Source organism: Sus scrofa, chromosome 1 (genome assembly GCF_000003025.6).
Source record: "Sus scrofa isolate TJ Tabasco breed Duroc chromosome 1, Sscrofa11.1, whole genome shotgun sequence".
Taxonomy (NCBI): Eukaryota; Metazoa; Chordata; class Mammalia; order Artiodactyla; family Suidae; genus Sus; species Sus scrofa.
Window position 1 is genome coordinate 102,490,663 of NC_010443.5, and position 25,817 is coordinate 102,516,479.

The 25,817-nt window shown below is 35.7% G+C and overlaps 1 protein-coding gene across 6 annotated transcripts in view; it reads left to right on the top strand.

The window, feature by feature from the left end:
• DCC (DCC netrin 1 receptor) overlaps positions 1-25,817 on the top strand; it is a 1,568,393-nt gene that overhangs the window by 972,034 nt on the left and 570,542 nt on the right. The window lies entirely within an intron of this gene.

Genomic DNA, 25,817 nt, shown 5'->3' on the forward strand with positions numbered 1-25,817 from the left:
TTCCAAATGTATGGATATACCTCAGAGTTGTATAGAAAAGTTTACCCAAAGCAGACTTCCACAACATTTGAAAAAAAAATCTCAGAAGGCTAAATATATTTTTATTATCTAGACAAACTGTAATAGGCCCATAAAGTTCTACATCTTAGTTCAGAAGCTTGCATTTTCCAATTACTATAGGAGGGACTTGACTTATTAGTAGTGAGTCTGAGAATTTATAGAATTCTTTTAATTAAATGTAAAATTAAATTGAGCCATTTTTCTGCCATGAATGCCAATTTGAATTTCACATGCACATTTTGAAGTATAGCATTTAAATAAGGAAAGAAACATTTTCATTTTTTGTTGTTTTTTTCTCCCTTATGGACCAAAAAAAAATTGTGTATAAGTATGCCTTGAAAAACTAATTTTATGAAGGTCATGGGGAAGATGGAGTTTATACTCAGTTTTTGTGCCTACAGCCAGGTTTTGTGTCCATATAGGTATTTGAATTTTTTGTTTTCAGTAAGTTCATTTGTGCCTGTGTGATTTTTTTTTTTCTGAAACTTTTTCTCCCCTTTGTCTTCTGGCTAATTTCAGCACCAAAACTCAGCTCAGGTATCACCTCCTCAGGATAACTCTAGCTCATACATTACCTGGCCTCTCATTTTAGCCCTTCTCTGCTGGGAAATATATGTTTATTATTATAGTTAGTGATATATAGACCTGTCTCTTCCACCACATTTGCTTTGCCTAGTATAGTAGCCATTGCTAGATATGGTGATTTAAATAAAATTCAAATTTCAGTTATTCACTTGCCCTATCACATTTCACCTGTTCAATGACTCCACATGGTTAAAGGCTACCATGTTGGGTAATGCAGATAGAGAATATTTTGATTATCTTAGACATTTCTATTGGGTAGAACTTCACTGGCTTGAGATCTTTCCCTTGATCTCTACATCTTCTCCATATGGGGAGATACTTGATACATAGAAGATAACCAATAACAATCTACTGTAAACAATGGAATTGAGAAATAGTGGGTGTGCTAACATGGAAAATTGAATCACACTGAGTCTGTGTTGCTCTCAACATGAGGAAAGAATTTCAAATGCATGAAGGTACCACAGAGCCAGATTTGCATTGAGTGAAAAACAGCTTTCTCTTCAAGAGATCTGTTGCAAAATGAAATGAATTTCCTTGTTTTGGAGATTTAGCTCAGGCCCCAAACACAATCTATTAAAGCCAGTGGTCACCTTTAAGGAGTCCAGTGCAACAGATCCCTGCTTTGGGGTGGAATCACAAGCAGAAGAGAATCATTGAGGTTCAGTCATTCTCATGAGCTGTGTTTGAGAAAGTTTTGTGAAAATCTTCAAAAACTTTGACTACCTATCACATTTCAGTCCTTGATTGTCAGTAATGATCCCTGTTTTACTTTTGAATACCTTGTCTTTTCCTAGGATAGCTTTTAATAAACCAGCACAGCTCTAAAATTTTCATGCCATTGTTATTTTTTTAAGGAAGCCCATCTGGAGATAGAACACTGAATTAGGGATTAAATGTTGGTCAGGAAATATACACTAAGTATAGTAAATGAAGCATAACTGGTGAAACAATATCATATCAGGTTTCAGCATCATTGACTGAAAGGGGGTGGGGGACAAATTATGTGAAATTTTCCAGCCATCTGCCTTGCAAATAATTGATCTCAACTCTATTTGGAGGCTTTGCACATAGTGGGCATTTGATAGCTGTAAAGTGTGAAAGGACTTAATATAATTGAGTCTGACTTTTCAAGCCCATTCTGATTTGTTCAGTGGAAGACCTAGAGTTGAATTGATTTAATTTCAAAACCTGTTCCTCTTTTGGAACAACTGTAATTTTTTTCTTATATTTTTATCTCATGTTCGAAACCAGCATGATTCTAACTATGAAAACAACACAGACTCAAAAAATATTAAAAAGTACCTGAGAAAGAGTGGATTTTTCAAAAATTAAAGTTATTTGTGTCACTGAGGGCATCAATAAAACTGCAGTTTTGGGTTTTTTTTTTTTTAATTAAACTACAGTTGAATTACAATGCTGTGCCAATTTCTTCTGTACAAACTGTAAATTTTAATATATGAAGTTAAATGATCTTTGGAGTAAGGGTATTTTATTTCATTTGCCAGGCAGTGGTTTCCCTTTCCTATCCTTGGAAGGGGCTGCTGAGCTTAAGGAACCTATAGAGAACAGACTTCAAGCAAAGCCCAAGGAAGGGCTACAGTGAGAAAGAAAGAAAGCTGAGGTTTAGAAAGACCCTTAGCTTTAAATCTGACAAAATCGTATGTTCTTCTGTTGATACCTTGGGTCATTGGCAGCCAATTTTTTCTTCTAACAATGAGTCAGCATCTTTTTTGTTAAATGGGAATATAAATATCCTTCCTTTTAAAACCATGAGATGATAACATTGTTCAAACTGTTTTTTGGGGGGGAATAAAAGCCTCAAATACAGGATCAATTGTTATCATCCATAATTTATCAAATGATTAACTTAATATCTGATAAGGGTTAAAATGCCCCCTTAAAAACATGCGTTGAGGTCTTTACCCCCAGTACCTGAAAATGTGGCCGTGTCTGGGAAAAGGATCCTGCAGATGTAATTAGTTAAGTTGAGGTCATACTGCAGGTAGGCTGGGCTTTTAATCCAATGTAACTGCTGTCATATAAGAGGACTCACAGACAGACACACATAGAGTATCCCATATGATGACAGTGGAATGTCTATAAGCCAAGGATGCCAAGGATCAGTGGCCTCAACCAGAGACTAAGGAGAGGCAAGGAAGGATTCTAACCAGAGGTGCAGGAGCAGCACGACCCTTCCAATACCTTGATCTAAGACTTCTTACCTCCTGAACTGTAATAAATACATTTCTATCGTTTTAAGCCACTCAGTTCAAGGCATTTTGTGATGTTAGATCTAGGAAACTCATTCCATACCCAAATGGATAAACCAGTCAGTTTCTTATTTTTAAGATCATATATTTAAAAAATCAAATGAGAGGAAATCAGTTGTATAAGATTTTATAGCAGTATCACTTGATACACTGCCCCTAGTCCCCTTTCTCCTCTAATCACTGTGTCAACCATTTCTTCATCACTTCCTGGTCATTGAACATGGCTGAGATAGTGGGAAGGGGAAGTAACAACCCCCTTACTTAGCCAATAGGCATAATTGGCTAAGTAGTTACATACCTACATCTTTGTTAGGGCAAAGCTCTATAGTTTTTAATCAGACTTGCCATGGAGAGTCTAGGAACTAGGAACTGTCCTCTATTTTTAACAGTGAGCATCCCAATAACACTGACTTATTGGTAAGTTTCCTGTATTTATTTTAACATCTCAAAATCAACCAGATGAACATGTTGAGGGCAAGAACTCACTGATAGCCAATAGTATGTTGTAGCCAGCTGATAACAGCTCATGAAAGCTGACTGGTAAATTTTCGGGATTTTTGTAAGCTCGTAGTTAAACACAGCCATTATTCAAATTAAATTATATAAACTTACTCATAAATTCATTATATTAAAATCAAGGTAATAAATACTTGTAACTTCCTAATTATTTTTACTACATTGTTCTAGGATCTTTGTTCTTGAGTTTATTTATATCCATTGAATCTCTGTGATAGGCATCCTATACAGGATGTATTACTCTGGCTCTCATCCCATCTCCATGTTCCATCAAGTTGGTAGCTTGAAATCAACCATAGTAAGACATTGGCTCACCGAAGAAATTTGCAGACACTGCTAATAAGAGCTTCACCTCCCCACCCGCCAACCAGGAGAGTTGATAATATTTCCCAGCCCACTACTGGTTCAGACTTGCCTGATTTTCCACTTTTATACCCCTGGGGTTTTCACAACTTTGGCTGTTATATGAGAAACTTGGACTAGACAAATAGGGAAGGTTCTTGAACAAGGTTAAATCATGTCCTTCCTCCTCTTTTTTTTTTTAATAGGGGAGTTCACAGAAGGTTTGACAACGTGCTTTAAGTCTTGATCTGACCTTTATGAATATAAAGGAGTTGTAAGTTCTCCAATTACAAATTTTTCAGAGAACAAGATGTCACCATCATTCTTATGGCTTATCATTATCAAATGTTCTCCTAAGATGGATACAAGTGAAATAGTTCATAACCTTCTCAGGACTTCTCCCTTCTGGATACTAGATTTTACGTGATTGAATAACAATTTTTGGGAACAATGAATCACATTTTCCATTTGAAATATAACTCTTTCTCTTGGGTGACCTTTCTGAAAAGTTGCAATGGTATCTCTAACCTGCTGGAGTCTGCTCTTATTTGATTGTGTTATAATGTTAAATTTATCTAGGTTATTTAAAATAAGTCATATATTTGTCTTTACAGGGTTTTTTTTTTGGTTGTTTGTTTGTTTTGGCTGCAGCTACGGCATATGGGCGTTTCTGGGCCAGGGATTGAACCCATTCCTCAGCAGCAACCTGAGCTGCTACAGTGACAATGCTGGATCATTAACCCACTGTGCCAAAAAAGAACTCCTAAGTTTTGTTTTTGTTTTTTTGTAGGGCTGCACCAGTGACATATGGAAGTTCCCAGGCTAGGGTTCGAATCGGAGCTATAGCTCCCGGCCTACACCACAGCCACAGCAATGCAGAATCTGAGCCATGTATGCAACCCACACCAGAGCTCGTGGCAAGGTTAGAACCTGAGCAAGGCCAGGGATCAAACCTGCATCCTCAAGTATCCTAGTCAGGTTCATTACCACTGAGCCATGATGGGAACTCCCTATGTTTTGTTTTTAATTGTCCCTTTTTTTTTTTTCCTCAGACAAAAGCAACCACGTGGGACATACTGTAACTCAGACATAATAAGTTTTAACTTGATGAAATCTTGGAAAATCCCTCCCAATCTTAATTTTTCTTTAGTTATTTTTCCTGAGATTGTCCACGAGTATGACCACATGATGAGAAAATAATCCTGGTCACCTTATGCGGTTATTTTCAGTTTTTTTGTTTTTTTCTTTTTCCTATAATTTCATTAACCTGTATTGTCCAACAACTGTGTATCATGGTATGATAAAATTACTATAGTCAAAAAATAATATACATATATATATATTTCTGGAATTTACCCCCTGAGAAATACAACTTAAAATATCTATATCCTTTATGTTCATGGTATTTTAACCCAAATCATGGTCTATAGATTTTCCTGAGATGCGATTATTTTACTATTAATGTTTCCTGTGTAGAATGGCAAAACCATCTAATGACACAGCTAATATTGTTCCTTTAGCCATGTGTAAATGTCTTTTAATTTCCCAGCTCATGCACATTTTGACACTGTTCCCATGCTTAAGCCACTTGCATTACACAATATGACAAAGCATTTTCAGGGCAACATGAGTGAGAACTGCCTTATAGAGACTAAACCAAATGACAGTGTGTTTTCTGGGGGAAAAGTCATCATCATCATGATGAAATATTACATTTTTAAATAAAACATTTTTGCTACAGATTCAATTGACAATGCAACAATTTTGAATTTCCTTTTTAGATTACCCACCTTGTTTGGGTAGCTAAGATGGTAGCATTGTCCTGCTTTTGCTGGTCATAGAGGAAGTGACCAGGGACATCATGAATAAGCAAGCAATTCACCATAGACCAAAGGGTACTTTTGGCTCTTAATGAGATTCAAAATCAATGTACTTCTGAGGAAATACCAGAAGTCTGCTCATTATTTCTTTAATTACATCCTTTTTTGCTCATTTTTCTCAGAACTTTTGTAATAAGCACATGGCAGATGCTTAAAAAGCACTTGTTTTTGAGGCAGCATTAACCTTGAAAAGACAAATGGGAAAGGCTGGGAGGACAGAAGTATAGATTTGCCCCTGATACATTCACAGGCAAGACCAAATGGCTCTCCAGTGAGGAATGGTATCAGCACATAGTCTTTATAAAAGCTAAGAGTGGAACTAGTCAAGTTTCCTTTGTGTTTATTACTTTGTATGCCATCAACATATAGGGAGGTTGTCGGTCAAGGCCTCTTGACAAAGGAGACTCTCCCATTAGGTCATATCTCGTGTTTTGTAGGAGACAAGAGTACAGTGCTGTAGGGAAAAGAAAATTGGCATATGCTGAAAACAAAGCTATACAACGGGATTGTGACTAGACTAAGTATAAGGAATTCTGTCATGGTGATGCGACCTGCTTCCCACTGCATCATCCTTTCCTGTTTCCTTAGCAACTTGGCTTCTAGATGGTCAGACCTGAGATAACTAATTAAAATGCCAGGAAAAATCATTATTATTTAATTAAATAATGGATTATTGAAGGCAAGCCAGTCAATACATGATTGAAAATGCTGTTAAACTAAGAGATCCCTTCCTCTTGGATCTATAATACACATTGAACCCAGTAATATGACCCTGGGGTCAGTGGTGAAGCTTGTGTGGATTTGAGAGAGAGGTTTGGGTAGAACTACCCAGATGTAATAAAATAGGTCAAATGCTACTTCTGTCTCCTCTCACATATGCATTCTTTATGATCGTTCAGCGGTATCCATTGGTTCTAGACATTATTAACCATAAATATATAATGCACTTGGAGGTGTTACAGATTCTTCTTTGTTTTCTCAGAAAGATAAGGGGACACACCTATGACTTTCTATCCCTGTCTCTATGCCTTTTGTAGACATTGCATCTCAGGTTCCAAATTATGGTGATGGTCCATTGTGGCAAATATTACAAAGCATAAAGGCTTGTCTGTCTACTTATAAAGAATCTTGTGTGTGTGTGTGTGTGTGTCTTTTATGGTCACTCCCATGACATATGGAGGTTTCCAGGCTAGGGGTCAAATCAGAGCTGTAGCCTCTGGCCTGCACCATAGCCACAGCAACACAGGATCCGAGCCATGTCTGTGACCAACACCACAACTCACGTCAACACCAGATCCTTAACCCACTGAGTGATTCAAGCCAGGGATTGAATCTGTGTCCTCATGGATGCTAGTCAGATTCATTTCCTCTGAGCCATGACTGCAACTCCAAGAATCTTGATTTGCTATGTATTATAATTGCTTTTTGGTCATCCCCTCCAATCATCATTTGGATGTGATGGATATTAACGTGCATATAACATCATATCTTTGCTTTACATTTCTCCAAGGTATGTCCTCATTAACAATCCCAGTGTACCTTCAATATTGAAACTTATAAGTGGATCAATGGAATTCCCACAGCATCCTTCTCGGTAATATCAGTTTATTAAGACAGAGTAGTATACTGAGTAAAACAAGGACAAAATTAGGGAAGAGCCCTCAGATAAACTTATCTCTGTGGTTATAATTTTGGAATTTTTTAAAGTCCACATGATGCCTTCCATCATTGTGTAAAAATAATAGTCATAATATTTTATGTCAATTTTAGTTGTGTTTTTAAGTGGATACCAAATACTTCTGCTGATTCAAAGAGCAACAAAAATAAAACTGGTTATGTCTTATGATAAACAAGTAGAACTGTCATCTCAACTTTCTAAAATGATGTTTGTAAATCATTTAAAGAGTATAGTGAACAAGATTTAAAATGTCTACTATATATATGAACACATATTGTTTTCATGTCTCGGCTATTGTAATTAATGTTACAGTGCACATGGGGTTGTAGATACCTCTTTGAGATAGTGATTTCATTTTCCTCTTGTATAGTTCCAGAAGTAGCATTGTTGGATCATATGGTAGTTCTATTTTTAATTTGTGAGGAACCTCCATATTATCTCCCATACTAGTTGCACTAACTTACACTGTCATCAACAGCGTACAAAAGTTCCCTTTCTGTACATTGCTCTAACACCTGCTATCTCTTACCTTTTGGATAACAGCCATTCCAACGGTATGAGGTGATACCGCACTGTGGTTTTGACTTGTGTTCCCCTGATGGTTAGTGATTTTGAATCCCCCTTTTATAACCTTTTGGCCACTTGAATATCTTGCCTGGAAAAATGTCTGTTCAGGTTCTTATTAGGATTTTTTAAAATTTTTTGCCATAACATTGAGCTCTGTGATCACCTCTGGTCAGATGAGGTCACAAGCTATGTTTCCTAGTAGTAAGGTACCACTTGGTGTTCTCCTTGATTGAGTAGGGCCATAGGCCAGGCTTCATAATTGCTCCTACATAGGTCAGTCCCAGGCTGTGCTTTCCAAAAGGATGATTCTTCTGGTTGCATTCCATGTTCATGTGGTCCCACAGGCAGGGATTTTTAGTTTGATGGGGCCTCAGGCTGTTCTCTGTGATCATAGCTATAGTCTATGCTTGAAGCTGGGCAGGGCCACAGGCTGGACTTCCTGATCAAGTAGGTTTCTGGTTGTGCTCTACTGTTGGTCAAGGTCACTACTAGGCTCTCTTGTCAAGAGGGGGCTTCACCTGTATCCTGCACTTGTGAGGCAAAAAAAAAAAAAAAAAAAAAATTGTGCTCTGTGAATAGGCAGGAATGCTGCCAGGGCTCCCTTGTCAGATAGGGCTGCAGGCTATGTTCTATGCCTGGGAGGAGTTACTGAAAATATTCCATGCCTGGACAAGGTCTTAGGCTATGTTCAGTAATTGGGCTGGGCTCTGCTGCAGAGATGGACTGGACTCCTAGACTGCTCAGGCTCTCTACTCAGGCTTTCTTGTTTCTCAGGGCCCAAAGCTATACTTAATGGTTGATAGGACTGCTGGCTTTCTCCCTGCCCTAGGTGGGACATAGGGTAGACCAGAGTTCTCTGTCTGGGCCTCCTGGTTGTGGATCACCAGAGAGCATAGCATCAGTTAGGTGGGCTTGAAATTTGCTTTTCTGCCCAGGCATGGATACAGAACATATCTCATTGGCTGGGGATCCAAATTAGGCAGAACTGCCAATTGAGTTCCCTGGCCAGATAGGGCTCACCTCTGCAGACAGGCATATTCACTGGAAGAGGGCTCAGCTCAGGTGCCTCTGCAAAGCCAGAATGTGGTCTGTTAAGATCTGAGTGCTGGTTTCCACAGCATCCTTCTCCATTTCTACCTGACAGTCATTGAGCTCTTTAGATTCCTTCAGAGATCCACTCAAGGTGAGAGCCAGCTAGCATCCCAGGAAGTGCCCTGAAGTGCTAGGGAACTGTGTAGTCACCTTGAGCTCTTTTTTTCACTGGAGAAACCATTGGTCCCTGAGGGCTCTTTTTGTGTGACACTGTGCCAGCCTGGGAGAGGGGCAAGGCAGTAGCTGCTTCTCTTACCTTATAAGGTCCTTCTCAGTCTCTGTGGTCTGGGATAGGGAGTGCTTCAGCCTCACCACTGGATTCTGGAATTTTCAAAACAGTGTCTTGCCCATGGATAGTTGCTAGTTGGTTTTCCTGTGAAGGGAATTGAAGTAGGGAATAACATATGTCACATCTTGATGACGTCCTGGAGGTATATTCTTATGATAAAAGTATTCCATAAGAAAGCATAAACTTAAAGATATATATGCATATTTACCTCCAACTTAGAGATGCAGAATTCAGGAATCTCAGATGAATGCAAAACCTTATGCTGACATTGATAATAGTTTGATAAAATGAAACTACACCTTGGTACATTGTCAGGTTTGACTTTTTATAGAGGTTGGTCATTTACATCAGCCAGGCGGGAAGCACAGACAGATGTCAAACCATCATGTAAGCACAGCTGTTTGAATAAGTTAGTTTCATTATTACCTATAAGCTGTTCTGACCTTGTCATTTTTAGTGCACAGAACACTTAAGTCTTGAGTCCTGTCAATAAATATCTGGCAGCTGATCCCCTTCCAAAAGGGCATGACAGGGTCATGATGTTTTGCAATGTCCTCTTCCTACAAATGATAATGACAATGGATTCCAAAGAGATTGCTTTGCTGCTTGTGATATATCATCAGAAATGGTGTACCAACTGAAATGTAATCACCATAGGTTGATTTGAAACAAATGATGGATAGGTTTGTAGGAACGCCAAAGAGCTATAAAAACAACAAACAAAAACAAAAAGTAAAAAAAAAAAAAAAAAAAATCCCTAACTGAAGTGAAGCAACTGATTGAGTTGTTTGTATGTACTCCAAGCTTCAAACATAGAACAAAATTAGTTGCATCTGGCAATATGGAACTTAACTTTCTAGCCTTTGCTGGAAAAGTGCTGAGGTTGAATTATAATGGCTGAGATAATTTAAAGAGATGTGGTTACATGTAGACAAGCCCAAGTTGACAATGATAAATTTCATAATAAATTTACGTTAAGTTTGGACATGGGTATCAGCCAATTAAATGAGCAATCAAACTCCAAATAGAATTATTTTCCTTTGAACTGCCAGCTCTATGGAGAGCCACATTACTTGGCAAAAACAGACAACTTTATAGAAGAAATCCATCAAAATATATTGTCTGGAACTAAATAAGATCTGAGGTAGCAACTGTGTTTATAAGGGAGAGAAACCTAATTTGGACTCAAGATCAACTGTTAAGTTTTAACTAAAATATGCTGAGAGAGGCAAGTTAGGAGCTTGAGAATAGAAGCTAACCCCAATTGTCTTTTTTGAATATATAAACATATTACAAATATTATGATATCATAAATAAAACATAAATAATAGCATATCTTTATAAATACATATAAAATTAAATTAGATACTCTAATAAACATTTTATGTATATTAGAAGTAGAGTAATTATTTGTTCTCCATATAGAAAACTTAAGCCTAACAATTTCAAATTTAAATGCCTACAGAATAAGGAAATTAAGATAAATATTAATATAAAGGGCCTGTTGTTTCATAATAGTGAATGCTGGGGACCCTGGCCAACTAAGGAGCTCATCACTTATTTAAAGTCATTTCTGTTCAGTTTTTCTGATTTAGAAATCTTTTTGCTAATTCAAATGCTGATAATTTTGACCAGTAAGCTCCAGTTCTGGAAACTCAGGCTGAGACCATGAATTACCTGAACCAAATTCACTTAAAGATATATTATGTAAAAAATAAGAGTGATTTTAATATTCTAAGAACTGAAAATATGAAGTAACACCAGAATTCATGCATAATATTATTTAAAGATGCCTCTGGATCACATAAGTAGAAATGTTTTTGAAGTCCTCACCTAAGAATCAGGCATAATAAATATTAACTTTTTAGCAATGTGCTTTGAATTCCCTGTTTAAAGTTGCTCTGCAAATTCATTTCGTTCAATTGACTTAAATCACACTTTCATGTTTATTGATAGCTAGCCCTTTACTTAGCTTAGTTATTCCGCTGACTCGTGAACCATTTTTACCCTTGATCATTAGTATCTATTCTGCTTAATTACACTTTTGTTGATATCTCAGTAATTTTTACTTAATTTGCTTCCAGAGAAGTGCTTCGGAAACTGAAACCTTTAACCATTTCCATTGCTCCACTGTATGCTTCTGTCTGGTACTCCTTAGCTATTTTCAAAAGAGAATATGTTCTGTGAAGAGAATAACTAGAAGTCTTTCCTGTTCAATCTAATGAGTAATTGCAAAACACAGCTTTAATTTAGTTATAAGTGAATTCTTAGGATTTAAAAAATATCATATTACTTAAGTTATTAATAAACTCACTACATAAGAGTAAAAGATTTTAAAGTTCTCTAATGTTTTTCTAAGTTAGCCATTTCACTAGCGTTGTCCACATTTCTAGAGTATGCCATTATTACCCAATAAATTTTTGTAAATTAATTGGTAAATTAATATTGTACTAGCTGCTATTATTAACAAAAATTGTAGAGTTTACATTTGGAAAAAAAATTCTCAGTAAACCTTACTAGTACTGAAGAAACAGTACCAAATTTGATGTATGTAGAAAATAAAAGAAATACCACATAACACTAATGATTCTTGAATGAACAGGTTAAAATGAGTCTCTACTTACATCAGCAATGCTAGAAATAATAATTGTAGTAAGTTCTGCATATTAGAACTCACATCTGACATTGATAACCCTCAATTTCAGGATTATATTAAAGAAGGAGTTTGAAAAGAGCTGGAATTGATTAGATCAGAACATGGAAGTTAGGCTATAACCCTCATTAATAATCCCCTTGCCACTTGCTCAGGTTTTCTATAACTTCACATTATATGTATGCGCTAGGAGGAATTATCTCTATCAGAACTGACCATATTTTTGAGCCCATATATCAGAGCATCATCTCTTTTTTATTTATTTAGAAACCAGCCTAAAAAATATACAAGAAACTAAAAGATATACTACACATATAATTAGTATTTGTTATTAGTTTATGATTCTTTAAACCCATTGTTTTATGTAATAAAAAAGAAAGCCTGTTTCTCAAAGTCTAGAAGATTCAGTTACCTCAGTATTAAATTATCTCTGATTTTGCCATCGAAGGCTAGGAACTGTCCATATATACTATGATGTCCATAATACACCAAAATGGTCTATTCATTATGTGGATAGTGTAGTTGAGGAAATGGTGCTGGTGGTGCCAGATTTAGGGGAAAAGCAAATAAGAGAGAAATTCAAGATTTAAAAAAAAAAAATCTAAAAGCTCTGAACTCAGACCTAGCAATTAGATGACTTCTAACCATATGTTAGGTATTTATAGCTATGAATGCTTCTGCATCATATAGGTCTTCGATGGTTGGAGGGAGTCTGTTCTTCATATATATTAGTAACAAAATAAAATCATTGTTGTCATTTATTTAGTATTTGGCATTAAGTTTGGGTTAGGTTGCTTAGATTTTGTTTAAAGTTTCTGTATAGATGACATGGAAATTTTTAAAAGCATTCATATGTTTTATGCTCCGAACTGGACACCCAGATTTAAAAGTGTTAACTCCCTAGCATGCTTCACCTATAGGCTAATTCAGCTGAAAACATGTGCTCTATTGGCTTTCACAGTCAGTGAAATTGCCACTGGTCTAATCATGTCTTGAGCTTTATTGTTGAACCCCCAGAATGACTTTCTAGGTAGATGCAATGAAGCAGCAGGAGTATTTCTGGGAGGAAAAAAAACAAACAAACATGTGACATATGCTTTTAAAATCAAATCCATCAAATATTACTACTTCAAATTCACTCAAAATTGATTAGACCTACTCGTGTGATCTTCCCTCAAACTGGTTTTGTTGAGTTTAGTTAATGTTGCAATTAATCTTCTCAAAAATCTAATTCATCCCCAAGCTTCTTTCATGCCATGACCTGTTTGTGTAAATCTGAAACTAAATACCCTGACTAATTTGATCTGTTGTCATGATCGAAAATAGTAAGTTGATATTGCTTTGTTTCTACAGTGATATAATTAAGATGCCCACGCTTTTCTAATTAATCTAATCTAAAATTGCTTTGGCTATTAGATATCCTAATCTAATGTAATGCATTGTTTTTCTTTCTTATCTCTGTCATTAGGCAATAGAATTAATTTCACCAAGTTTGAAACATACACAATGTTTATTTGCATATTCAGATATCGATCTAAGCAAAACTTCTTTGTCAAATATGATCCATTGCTTATTAAATAGTATTACTCTGAGCATTAATCTCAAGAACCATTTTAACAATGTTTAAAGTATAAATATAGTAAGAAATGATGCTATACCATTTGTGATTGTAATATTTATATGTAATTATGTATTATTGTAACAATATTATATGTAATACATTTAATGTAATATATTAAAACATATAAAATATATTTAGGTATATAAATATATATGTACCCTAAATAGTTACTTATAATACTTATAGTATAATATATTATTTGTTATATTCTAGATAAGTAAATAAGCACTCTTTACATTGAACAATTATAATGGGACAACAAAGAAATTAAAAGAAGAGAAATTCAGTAAATCACCAGTTCATTTTGAATATATTAATGTCACCAAAGGTCATAGTTATTTTTGAGAAATAAATGAGGAATATTAATATTATTTCAAAATTATTTTAGGGTATAAGGCTGTAAATAGGAAAAGTAACTTGCATATTAATTCTTCATTGTAACTTCGTATAAACCATGCACAAAAATGCAATAAAAGTAACAATGAGATATTTACTTTAAATTTTAGAAAAGGGTAAGATTTAATATTCAAAGAAAGAGATATATTTATAGAGAAATATACCTGTAGAAGGTATAAACTTAAAAATAGCAAAAAATAGTAGTAAAAAATGCCTTTAAAAGTTGTGAATAATTTTCCCTGAATTTTTATCTTAGCCACACATCATTGTCCAAATCAGTATTTCCGCCTTTTGACAGATGGCAAACATTATTTTTAGAAATGGTCAATGCAGAGGTTAAACTTAAAGGTGATTTTTTTTTTCTAATTTTCAATGAGTAACTTATATTTGATTTTTTAACAAATGTTTTAGCAATGAAACTAAAAAGGGAAAATTTTTTATGCAACATTATAATGCAGCTCTATCATCTTCAAAGAAAATTAGCCTAATTTATCATTCAGAATGTTTAAATTTGATATTAAATAATTGTGCTTATATTTAGAATGTGAATTTAATTAAATGATTCCTAGGAATATTAAATTAATGCTACATACTAAATATGTTGATGAAACAACTCCTTGAAAAAATCTCTAATTGTACTAATAATCTGACTTGAAAGCATATGAATATGTAAATAATACTTTATATGTTAATTTTTGATAGTAAAACATTTCAATAGATTGTTTTGTGCATAATTGAAAGATGTCAGTACTAAAACACTGACATTCTTTCTTCTCATAAAAACCCTTCTATTTAGAAACAATTTTGTTTTAAATTAATTTTGAACATTTTTATTATGTATTTCATTGGCTAAAATGTTCCTTTTCTAAAAACATAATCTATTCTCCATATGGTTGCAGCTTTGACTATATTTTCCTCTTCTTAAAACTAAATTCAGTATTTTAGTTTTAGTTCCTAGGGTTACATCCCTTTTAATTTTGCAAGATAGTTATAGCTTCAGTTCAAAAACAAGCCTTGCATAACTAAAGACTATTAAAAATTAGTCCCTTTAAAAAAGCTTTTTTAATGAAAATTTTATTGATAATAAAGTACATGAATGAAAAAACTTGTAACAAGATGAAATTGCTGTATAAAACATTTTCAATGATGTAATGCATTTCCTAATTGCATATGTTTAGGGAAAAATTCAAATTAAATTGAATTAAAGGCTTTCTGCCACTAACGAATGGTTTAAACCCTCCCTCCCTACTCATTAAACCCATGAGCCCTATCTTAATTTTTTTTCTCCTAAGATAGTACAAATCCTTCACATATTTTCCATATTGACTTATGTAATAAAAAATTGAGTCCTTCACTACATCATATATTCAAATTATAATGAATATGCCTTTGACACTTTAACAGTATGTGAAAGGGGTGCTGACCCTCCTTGGAGCTGAAAATCCACAAATAACTTACAGTTTATTTTCCTTGATTCCTCCATATCTGCAGTTCCATATCCAGGTTTTCTCATTGTGGATTAAACCAGCTGTGGATTGTGTAGTACTGTAGTACATATTTATTGGGGGGAAAAATTTACATATAAGCAGATCTGTGCACTTCAAACCCATGTTCTTCCATATATATACACACACATCATTATAGTATATGATTATATATAACTTTTTAAAAGCTACTTAAAAAGTAATGTATATATATATGGATTATATTGTTATTCTGATGAGAACAAATAAGGAAAACTGCTCAGTATAATTGGTCATGGAAATGCCATTTAGAAAATAACGACCTGCCCTTACACACCCACTTGGGTACTTAAATTGAAAACACAAGAGGGAGTTCCCATCTTGGCTTAGTGGTTAATGAACCTGACTAAGATCCATGAGGATGGGGTTTGATCCCTGGCCTCACTGAGTTATGGATCCAGCATTGCCATAAGCTGTGGTGCAGGTCACAGAAGCAACTCAGATCTGGTGTTGCTGTGGCTGTAGCATAGGATCACAGCTGTAGCTCTGATTTGACCTCTAGCCTGGGAACTTCCATAGGCTGCAGATGCAGCCATGAAAAAACAAAAAAAAGAAAGAAAGAAAAAGAAAAGAAAACACAATGCAAAGAGTTGACAAGGCTATAGAACTAGTCTACTCACACATTGTTAGTGGATATGTAAACATGAAACTATCCGTTTGGAAAGCTATAGGATAGTTTCAAAAATATATGCCTTCTTTATGGCCTGGGAGCTCCACCTCTAGGTACATATGCAAGAGATACGAGTGCATATGTGCATAAATGATTAGTAGTACAAAACTGGAAACAACTCAAGTGTGCCAAAACAGGAAAATAAACAATTGTTATAGAACCAAGCAGTAGAATACTGAATGGAAATAAAATGTGTACAAATGTCATATATTGCAATGTGAATAAATTTCGAATATATTTAAGAAAAACTAAAGAGTCGTGTACTATATTAATCTATTTATACGAAATTCTAGGAAAGGCAATGCTCATATGCTCATATGTTTTCCATACTGACTGGTGTAACAAATATTGAGTCTTTGACTATATCATATATTAATATTATAATGAATATGAATATGAGTATCTTCTTTGGATGTCAGAATAGAAGTTACCTCTGGGGGGGGCAGATTTTAACAATAAAGGAGCATAATGAAGGTTTAGGTGAATGGAAATATCTTGATTTTGGTAGCGTGTCCATACACACATAAATATTAATCAAGCTATACAGTTAAACTTTATACATTTAAACAGATGTTAATTATATCTCAAGAAATGAGAGAAACATAGTATTATTGATTATTGTTACATAGAAAAAAATTGGAATGTTTTCATGAGTATTGATTATACTAAAATGAAATACATAAAGGCCTTAAAACCTGAATCTGATTCCTTTCCAGCATGACTAGCCTTGCTTTCTTCAAAACATTTATCCATTGCCTTCTTATGAATCATTCTTGACACATACCAAAGCTAAAAACTTTGTCTGTATCACAGGGGAAAGAATAAATATTTTACAAATTAGACTATTGGATACAGTATCTACCTATAACAACAATAATCATAAATAGATACTTATATACGTCAAGACTATACAGAGTGATATTACATGAACTATTGTTCCTAGCACCATTAATGAAATGGATCCTATTATTTAACCTTAATGCTGGATCTGTAGGCCAAACCTCAAACCTAGGCATGCTGTTTTCAGAAACCCTGTTCTTAGCAATGTATTATTTTTATACTGGATATTTCAAGTGTAATGATTACTTGACCAGAACAGCTAGGCTATTGTGTGTCACTCTATATGTGGGCCATTGTAGTGAATGAGGTGACAAGTCAATTGCTTATTAGCAAATCATCCATTGCAATTTCTTAAGCATGTATTTGAAGTTTAAGCAGTTCTTTGGAAAATACAGATAATTATGTTCTTCAGATATAGGTACTATAAGCAGAAAGTTTCTCTACCTTTAAATGAAGTAGTTCATCATTATGGAAAATAAATAGAAGATGCAGAGAGGTGTGTCCAAAAAGGGTATTGTCTTCTCAGTTTCTGGAGAAAATGTCATTGGATTTGAGTTTGAAATTAGCAAAGGAGATCTTTAAAAAAATAGGAGTTCCCTTGTGGTGCCACAGGTTAAGATTCAGAGTTGTCATTGCAGCAACTTGGGTCACTACTATGATACAGTTTTGATCCCTGGCCTGGGAACTTTCACATGAAAACTATTACATTTAGAATGTATAAGGAATGAAATCCTACTGTACCATATAAGGAACTATATCCAATTTCTTGGGGTAAAACATGATGGAAAATAATACAAGAAAAAATGTATTATATATGTATGACTGGGTAACTGCAGTACAATAGAAATTGACACAACTTACTCTAATAAAAATAAAATAAATAAACAAAAAGTCACATTTCTTTCCTGAATAAAAAAATGGTACAAGCTTGAAAAACAAAAACATAAAAAACAAAGAAAAATAAGAAATACTTGGGAGATCAAAGGGAAAGTGGTCCCCAAACCACTTTCTGGTGAGATCTGTATGATTTCATCTATATTGTTAAGGATGGGGTTCTCCATTTAATTAAATTCCCTGGAGACTCAAAAAACCTACCCAATATATCTTATTTGAAAATGCTTATTTTTATTTCCCAAATAATTAAAATCTGAATATAACTTATACTGTACTAAGCGAGGGAAAATTCAAATGTAAAATTATAACCCTTTCAATTCCCTTAGTAGTTTGATAATAGAAGAAATGCCAACAATTATACTCAGATTCTAGAGTATCGCTAGATTTCTTTTTTTCTTTTCTTTCTTTTTCTTTTTTTTCTGCTTTTTTTTTTTTAGGGCTGCACCTTCGGCATATGGAGGTTCCCAGGCTAGGGGTCCAGTAGGAGCTAGAGCTGCTGACATATACTGCAGTAACAGCAACAACAGATCTGAGCCACATTTGCGGATCTACACAACAGCTCAGGCAACACTGGATCCTTAACCCACTGAGCAAGGCCAGGGATCAAAGCCGCAACCTCATGGCTCCTAGTCGGATTCATTTCCACTGCGCCATGATGGGAACTCCAAGATTTCTTTTTTCTATAATTTCCCTGATTTCCAAGGTGATGACGATAAGTTTAATTCACAAGTGATTTTCAGCTCTAATGAAATTATATATAGTGAACCCCAAATATGGCAGGAGCAGGACTCTTTCTGACCTGGCAGTGAGTCAAAAAACTTAGAACGGAGAGTTTTAGGATGAACATAAACTTCATTCATTTAGCTGCATTGAACAACATTTAATTTGTATGAATATGATTAATTTTAGGCTCTCTCAGGCACAAATGCAATTTCAGATTTTCTCCAGCTCAAGTTTATTGACATTTTTCTGATGTAGATTAACCTTCACTTTGTTTTGTTTAGTTGCTGGTGGCTTTAGATGTCCCCTATGTCACAATCATATTTACATTGTGTGTATGCATTTGAAGTGGGAAAGCTTAAAATATTTTGTAAGTTATCTCAGACAGTTATTTTTCTTCTTAGAAGTTATATACTAATACAAGCATAATTTACAATGTTTTTAAGAAAATAGTAATTTTTTTTTTTTTGGTAACTGTGCATTAACAATGATGATCCACAGAGATTCACTTTATCATATGACAGCAAACAATTTAAAACTATTAGTTGTGATGGTATCTCAATTTAACAAAATAGTAAAAAAAAAAAAGCTATTTGTAAAGTTGTCACAGGTTTAAAAAAATGTTTAAAATCTGCACTTTCAGCAAACCAAAGCATGGTCACAAATGAAAAATGCTTTGTTACATTCTATACATGAAGGCATTATAATCATTAGCATATTTCTAAAAAAAATGTATATTACTATGGCATCTTTCACCAAATCATTGAAAATATATAGGGGGTGATTTTTCAAATTGTGTGGAGTTAATTGAGTATGAGGATCCACAGAGTCAAATTTATCACCATTTAATTTCAGTCCATGACTGAATAATGGAGGTAAATTAATTGGACCAAAAAATTGTCACTCGAGAATATCTCTCTTAAGAAAAAGAAAATTTATTCTTATTTCTCATCTTTTCCATCTTCTCAAGCTCCATTAAAGTAGAAAATATACGAAGGTGAGTGAGAGTTTGGAAGCCAAGCTACTCCTGTGTAGTTCTGTGAAAAGTGCCATTGATAGTTTGAAGGGGGATTACATTAAATCTATAGATTGCCTAGGGTAGTGTCATTTTAACAATTTTTATTCTTCCAATCCAAGAACATGGTATATCTTTCCATCCATTTGTGTCATCTTTTATTTCCTCCAACGTCTTACAGTTTTCAGAGTATAGTTCTTTTGCCTTTTTAGGTATATTTATTCCAAGGTACATTATCGCTCTGACACAATGGTAAATAGGATTGTTTCCATAATTTCTCTTTCTGATCTTTCATCATCATTTTGTAGGAATGCAAGAGATTTCTGCCTATTAATTTTGTATCCTGCCACTTTATCAAATATATTATGAACTCTGTTTGCTGGTGGTATTTTCAGGATTTTCTATGTATGTTATCATGTCATCTTCACAAAATGACAGCTTTACCTTTTTTTAACAATTGGGATTATTTTCCTTTCATTTTCTTCTCTGATTGCTGTGGCTAGGACTTCTAAAACTATATTGAATAACAGTGGTGAGAGTGGACATTCTTGTCTTATTCCTGATCCTAGTGGGAAAGTTTTCAGCTTTTCACCATTGAGAATGATGTTAGCTGTGGGTTTGTTATATATGGCCTTTATTATGTTGAGGTATATTCCCTCTATGCCTACCTTCTGTAGAGTTTTTATCAAAATGAGTGTTGAATTTGTCAAAATTTTTTTCTGCATCTGTTGAAAAAACCACATGGCTTATATTCTTCAGTTTGTTAATGTGGTTTATCACATCAATTGATTTGCCCATATTGAAGTATCCTTGCATCACTGATGTAAATCCCACTTGATCATGATATATGATCCTTTATAACATATTATTGGATTCAGTTTGCTAATATTTTGTTTAAGGATTTTTACATTTATGTTCACCAATGATACTGGCCTATAATTTTCTTTTTTTATGCTGTCATTGTCTGGGTTTGGTATCAGGGTAGTGGTGGCCTCATAGAATGTGCTTGGGGTTGTTCCTTCCTCTGCAATTTTTTGAATTTCAGAAGGATAGGTATTAATGCTTCTATGAATGTTTAATAGAATTTGCTTGTGAAGGCATCTGGTCCAGGACTTTTGTTTGTTGGAAATTTTGAAATCACAATTTCAATTTCAGTACTTGTGACTGTCCTTTTCATATTTTCTGTTTATTTTTGGTTTAGTCTTGGAAAGTTGTAGCTTTCTAAGAATTTGTCCATTTCTTCTAGATTGTCCATTTTATTGGCATATAGTTCTGTGTAGTAGTCTCCTAAAACCCTTTGTATTTCTATGTTTTTAGTTGTAATTTCCCCTTTTTTGTTTCTTATTTTATTGATTTGTATCTTCTCCCCTCCCCCTTTTTTTGATGAGTCTGCCTGAAGGTTTATCAATTTTGTATATTTTTTAAAGACCTGGCTTTTAGTTTCGTTGACCTTTTCTATTGTTTTATTCATCTCTATCCCATTTATTTTTGCTAGGCTCTTTATGATTTCTTTTACTGTTTTGTTTGTTCTTTTTTTCTCCTTTTTAAGTGTGTGGTTAGGTTGTTTATTTGGGATTTTTCTTGCTTCCTGAAGTGAGATTGTATTGCTATATACTTTCCTCTTAGAACTGCTTTTGCTGCATCCCATAGGTTTTACATTGTTGTGTCTCCATTGTCATTTGTTTCTAGGTATTTTTTTTATTTTCTCCTTGATTTATTTAGTTATCCATTTGTTGTTTTGTAGCATATTCTTTAGCCATCATGTGTTTCTCTTTTTTTTTCCAGTTTTATTCTTGTGATTGATTTCTAGTCTCATAGTGTAGTCTGACCAAAATGCTTGGTATGATTTCAGTTTTCTTAAATTAACTGGAGGCTTGATTTGTGGTATAAGATGCAATCTCTCCTGGAGAATATTCCATGGACATTTGAGAAGAAGGTGTATTCTGCTGCTTTTGGATGAAATGTTCTCTAAATATCAATCAAGTTTATCTTGTCTTTTGTGCCACTTAAGCCCTCTGTTTCTTTATTGATTTTCTGTCTAGATGATCAATCTGTTGCTGAAAATGGGGTGTTAATGTTCCCCACGATTACTGTGTTTGTGTGAATTTCTCCTTTTATGGCTGTTAGCAGTTGCCTTGTATAACGAAGTGTTCCCGTGTTGGGTGCATATAAGTTTACAACTGTTGTATCTTCTTGGATTGATCTCTTCATCATTAGGTAGTGTCCTTTTTTGTCCCTTGTAGCATTCTTTATTTTAAAGTCTACTTTTGTCTGATGTGAGTATTACTATTCCAGTTTTCTTTTGATTTCCACTTGTATGGAATATCTTCTTGCATCCCCTCATTTTCAGTCTGTATGTGTCCCTAGCTCCAAAGTGGTTCTCTTGTAGACTGCATATATATTGGTATTGTTTTGTATCCATTGAGCCAGTCTCTGTCTTTTGGTTGGCACATTTAATCCATTTACATTCAAGTTAACTACCAATATGTATGTACTTATTGCTATTTTCTTAATTGTTTAGGGTTTGTTTATTTGGGGCATTTTTCTAACCTCCCTCTTTTGTTGTCTTCCTTTATGATTTGATGACTATAATTAGTGTCATTTTTGAATTGCCTTTTCTTTTTTATAAGTTTGTCTATTGTAGTTTTTTGGTTTTGTTTTTCCCTGAGGTTTTGATATAGCATTCTGTATAGAGAGAACATTATTTTAAACCTGCTGGTATTTTAATTTCAAATCCTTTTTCAGTATTCTGCAATCATTTTTCCTCTTCTCATGATTGCTGATTTTGATAACATATTTGTCTGTTGATTACTTCCTACCTTTATCATATGTTTGCCTTTACTGCTAAGCTTTGTCATTTATAATTTTCTTATTTCTAGTTGTGGTCATTTTTCTTTTCAACCTAGAAGTTCCTTCAACATTTGATGTAAAGCTTGTTTGGTGGTGCTGAATTCTTTTAGCTTTTGTTTGTCTGTAAAGCTTTTGATTTCTCTATCAAATCTGAATAAGAGCCTCACTGAGTAGAATATTCTCAGTTAAAGGATGTTTCCTTTCATCACTTTAAATGTATCTTGCCACTTTCTTCTGGCCTGTATAATTTCTGCTAAGAAATCAGCTAGCAACTTAAAAGTGTTCCCTTTTATGTTATCTGTTATTTTCCTTTGTAGATTTTAATTTTTTTGTGTGTGTTTAACTTTTGTCAGTTTGATTAATATGCGCCTTGATTTGCTTCTCCTTGGCTGTATCCTACATGGTACTCTCTGTGCTTCTTCTACCTGATTGTTTCCCATTCTGATATTAGGAAAGTTTTCTTTCTCAGACCTTTTCTATCTCTCTTGTCTCACTGAGACCCCTCTGTGAATATTGGTACATTTGTTGTTGTCTCAGAGGTCTCTTAGACTGCCCTCGTTTCTTTTCATTCTTTTTTCTTTATGGTTTTCTGTGGCATTAATTTCCCCTACTCTCTCTTCCACCTCACTAATTCATTCTTCTGCCTCAGTTATTCAGCTGTTGATTTCTTCTAGTGTACTTTTCATTTCAGATATAGCATTATTCATCTTTGTTTGTTCTTTAAGTGTTCCAGCTCTTTGTTAGACATTTCTTGTAAATTTTCAATCTGGGCATCCATTTTTTTCTGATATCTTGAATCATCTTTACTATCATTACTTCTAATTATTTTTCAGATAGGTTGCATATTTCCTCTTCATTTAGTTGTTTTTATGGGGTTTATGTTATTCATTTCTCTGAGATATTTTTTTCTGCCATTTCATTTTGTCGACTTTCTAAGTATGTGGTCTCCTTTACATAGGCTGCAGGGTTTAGATCCTCTTGTTTCTGGTATCTGACCTCAGGTTGGTAGGTTTGGCCCAGGGGCTGGAGCAGGCTTCCTGGTTGGAGGGACCGATGTTTTCCCACAAGCAAGTGGAGCTGGCTCTTGTTCCTCTGGTGGTAGCAGCTCTTTCAAGAGGTGTGTTTAGAGGTGGCTATCAGATCAGCATGACTTTAGGCAGCCTGTAATCTCTTTCCTCTTTTCCTGGCCTTTAGTTCCTTGATATGATATGTGCTTGATGTTGTTGGTGACCCAAGCCTGTGCTGGATATTGAGTGGTGCCTCCTGTTTCCTCTGTGGTTTTCACTACCCTGTTAGGAGCAGGGTCTGCTCCCTAGTTTTTGGAGTAGGAGCCTCAAGATCTGTTTCTGAGTTGTGGTTCTGATCTGCAGTGCAAGTTATGTGGGTTTACAGCTATCCCACTGGGAAAGGAGCCACTGAGTATTCCCTGCACTGGAGCTGTTCATCTGCGAGTATGCTCTGTTGTGTCAACTTTTCACTCCTGTGTGGGCTCACAGAACACACTGTTGGTGATGCTTTTGGTCCTGCCTTAATTGTGGATATGTCTGTAATTGGCCCTGGTGTCTCTCAGGTGTTGTTTTCACTAAGTCACCAGTGAAGATCCACTGAGGTCAAGACTCAAGATCAAAGAATCCATGCTCCTTAGACTGGTGTAGGAACCATCAATAGTTGTTCCAGCTCAGACTCTGGCCTTGTCCAAACCCCATCTGTATGTCCCCACAAAGCCCACAGCTGCTCAAGCCAGACTCATCTCAGGTTCAGAAATAGGTGCTCAGGATTCACCTGAGTGCTGAATTTATAAGGCCAGCAGAAGAAGCATAAACCCACAGCTCACACAGCTGGGAGGAGATTTTTACCTTTTTTTTCCTTTAATTGTATGGCTGTTTTTAGTTTGGGTGTCTATTATCTCTTTTTTCAGTGTATGCTGGCCCTTATCCCCTTGGTAGTAGCTGTGCAGATATGGGAGCTGGTACTTGGTCTTCAAGTTCTTGATAGTGATAGCAATTCATGCACACACACACACAGCTGGGCAACAGCTAGGGATTTAGTCCATCAGGAAGATGGCCATGGCTTACCTGACTCCTGCTGGAGCCTGGCAGTGGCCACTAGTTGTCACCTAGTCTTAGGCCCTTGGGTGGTGGCTGTGGGCCACATTCAGTCCTGAGGAAGCAAAGGCAGAGATTGGCAATCACAAGTTGCTCACTGGCAGCAGCAGCAGTGGGCCAAACTCATGCTCCCAGGAATGTGGAGATAGAGGTCAGTGCCTGGTTGCTAAACCCCTTGTGGGTGGTGGCAGTGGGCTGTGCAAGCTCCCAGGGAATTAGGGGCAGTGGTCAGTGCCTGGTTGCAGGTCCCTGGGAAGCAACAGCAGTGATCTGTGTGTGCTCCTATGAAGGAAAGGGAGTGGCCATCATCTGTTTGTGAGACTCTCAGTGGAGGCAGTGGTCTGCTCTCATGTCTGAAGTCTGAGATGACTGTGCTGACTAGTACACACACTTGGAGCTCATGCAGGTGGTTTCCTGTGGCCTAAGAGCCCATGTAAGAAGAAAGAAGCAACTCTGATGAGCCCACCTCTTCCCCTATTGCACCCTCCAACAGTGGCTCCCTGCCCCTCTTGTGGCCCAGACTTCTTCCCGTTCTCCCTTGATTATGGTGCACCACACCCTAGATCCCTGATGTTCTCTCCTTTCAGCAACCAAAGGCCTCTCCCCTGATCTGACCTCCAAAGCCCAAGCCTCAACACCCAGCCCCTCCCACCTCCATGGTCCAGCATCTCTAGCAGGGGTGTGTTGGGGCAGCAGCACCAGCTGACTAGGCAGGTCTTTCTCTGGCTTGCCACAAACTGGTTGCTGCAATCTCCTCTGAGGCTTAAAGCTCCCTTTTTTGTCTTGGCTGTTCTCTCTGGCAGTGACAGTACTTTTTGCACAGCTCTCTCTCAGGGATGCTAGTCCTGTCCTGATTCCTTTCTCTCTGTCCTCTCTCCCTCCCCTCTCCTCTTCTCTTTCCCTCTCTCCCCCTCTCCCCTCTATCCCAGGAGTGCTGATCCTGCCTGCTTCCTTTCTCTCTTCTTTTTTGCTTTCATCCTATCCAGTTATGTGTAGAATTTCTTACACTTTTGGAAGTCTGAGGTCTTTTGACAGCATTCAGTAAATGTTCTGTGAGAGCTGTTGTGCATATAGATGTATTTTTGATGTATTTGTTGGAGAAAATGTGTTCCTTGTCCTACTCCTCTACTATCTTGCCCCCACCTTGGTTGAATTTTACATAAGAACAAAAACTATAAAAATATATTTTTATGTGAATTTTCACTGTAAATCCACTAAAAAATAATTAAATTGAAATACATTACCTCA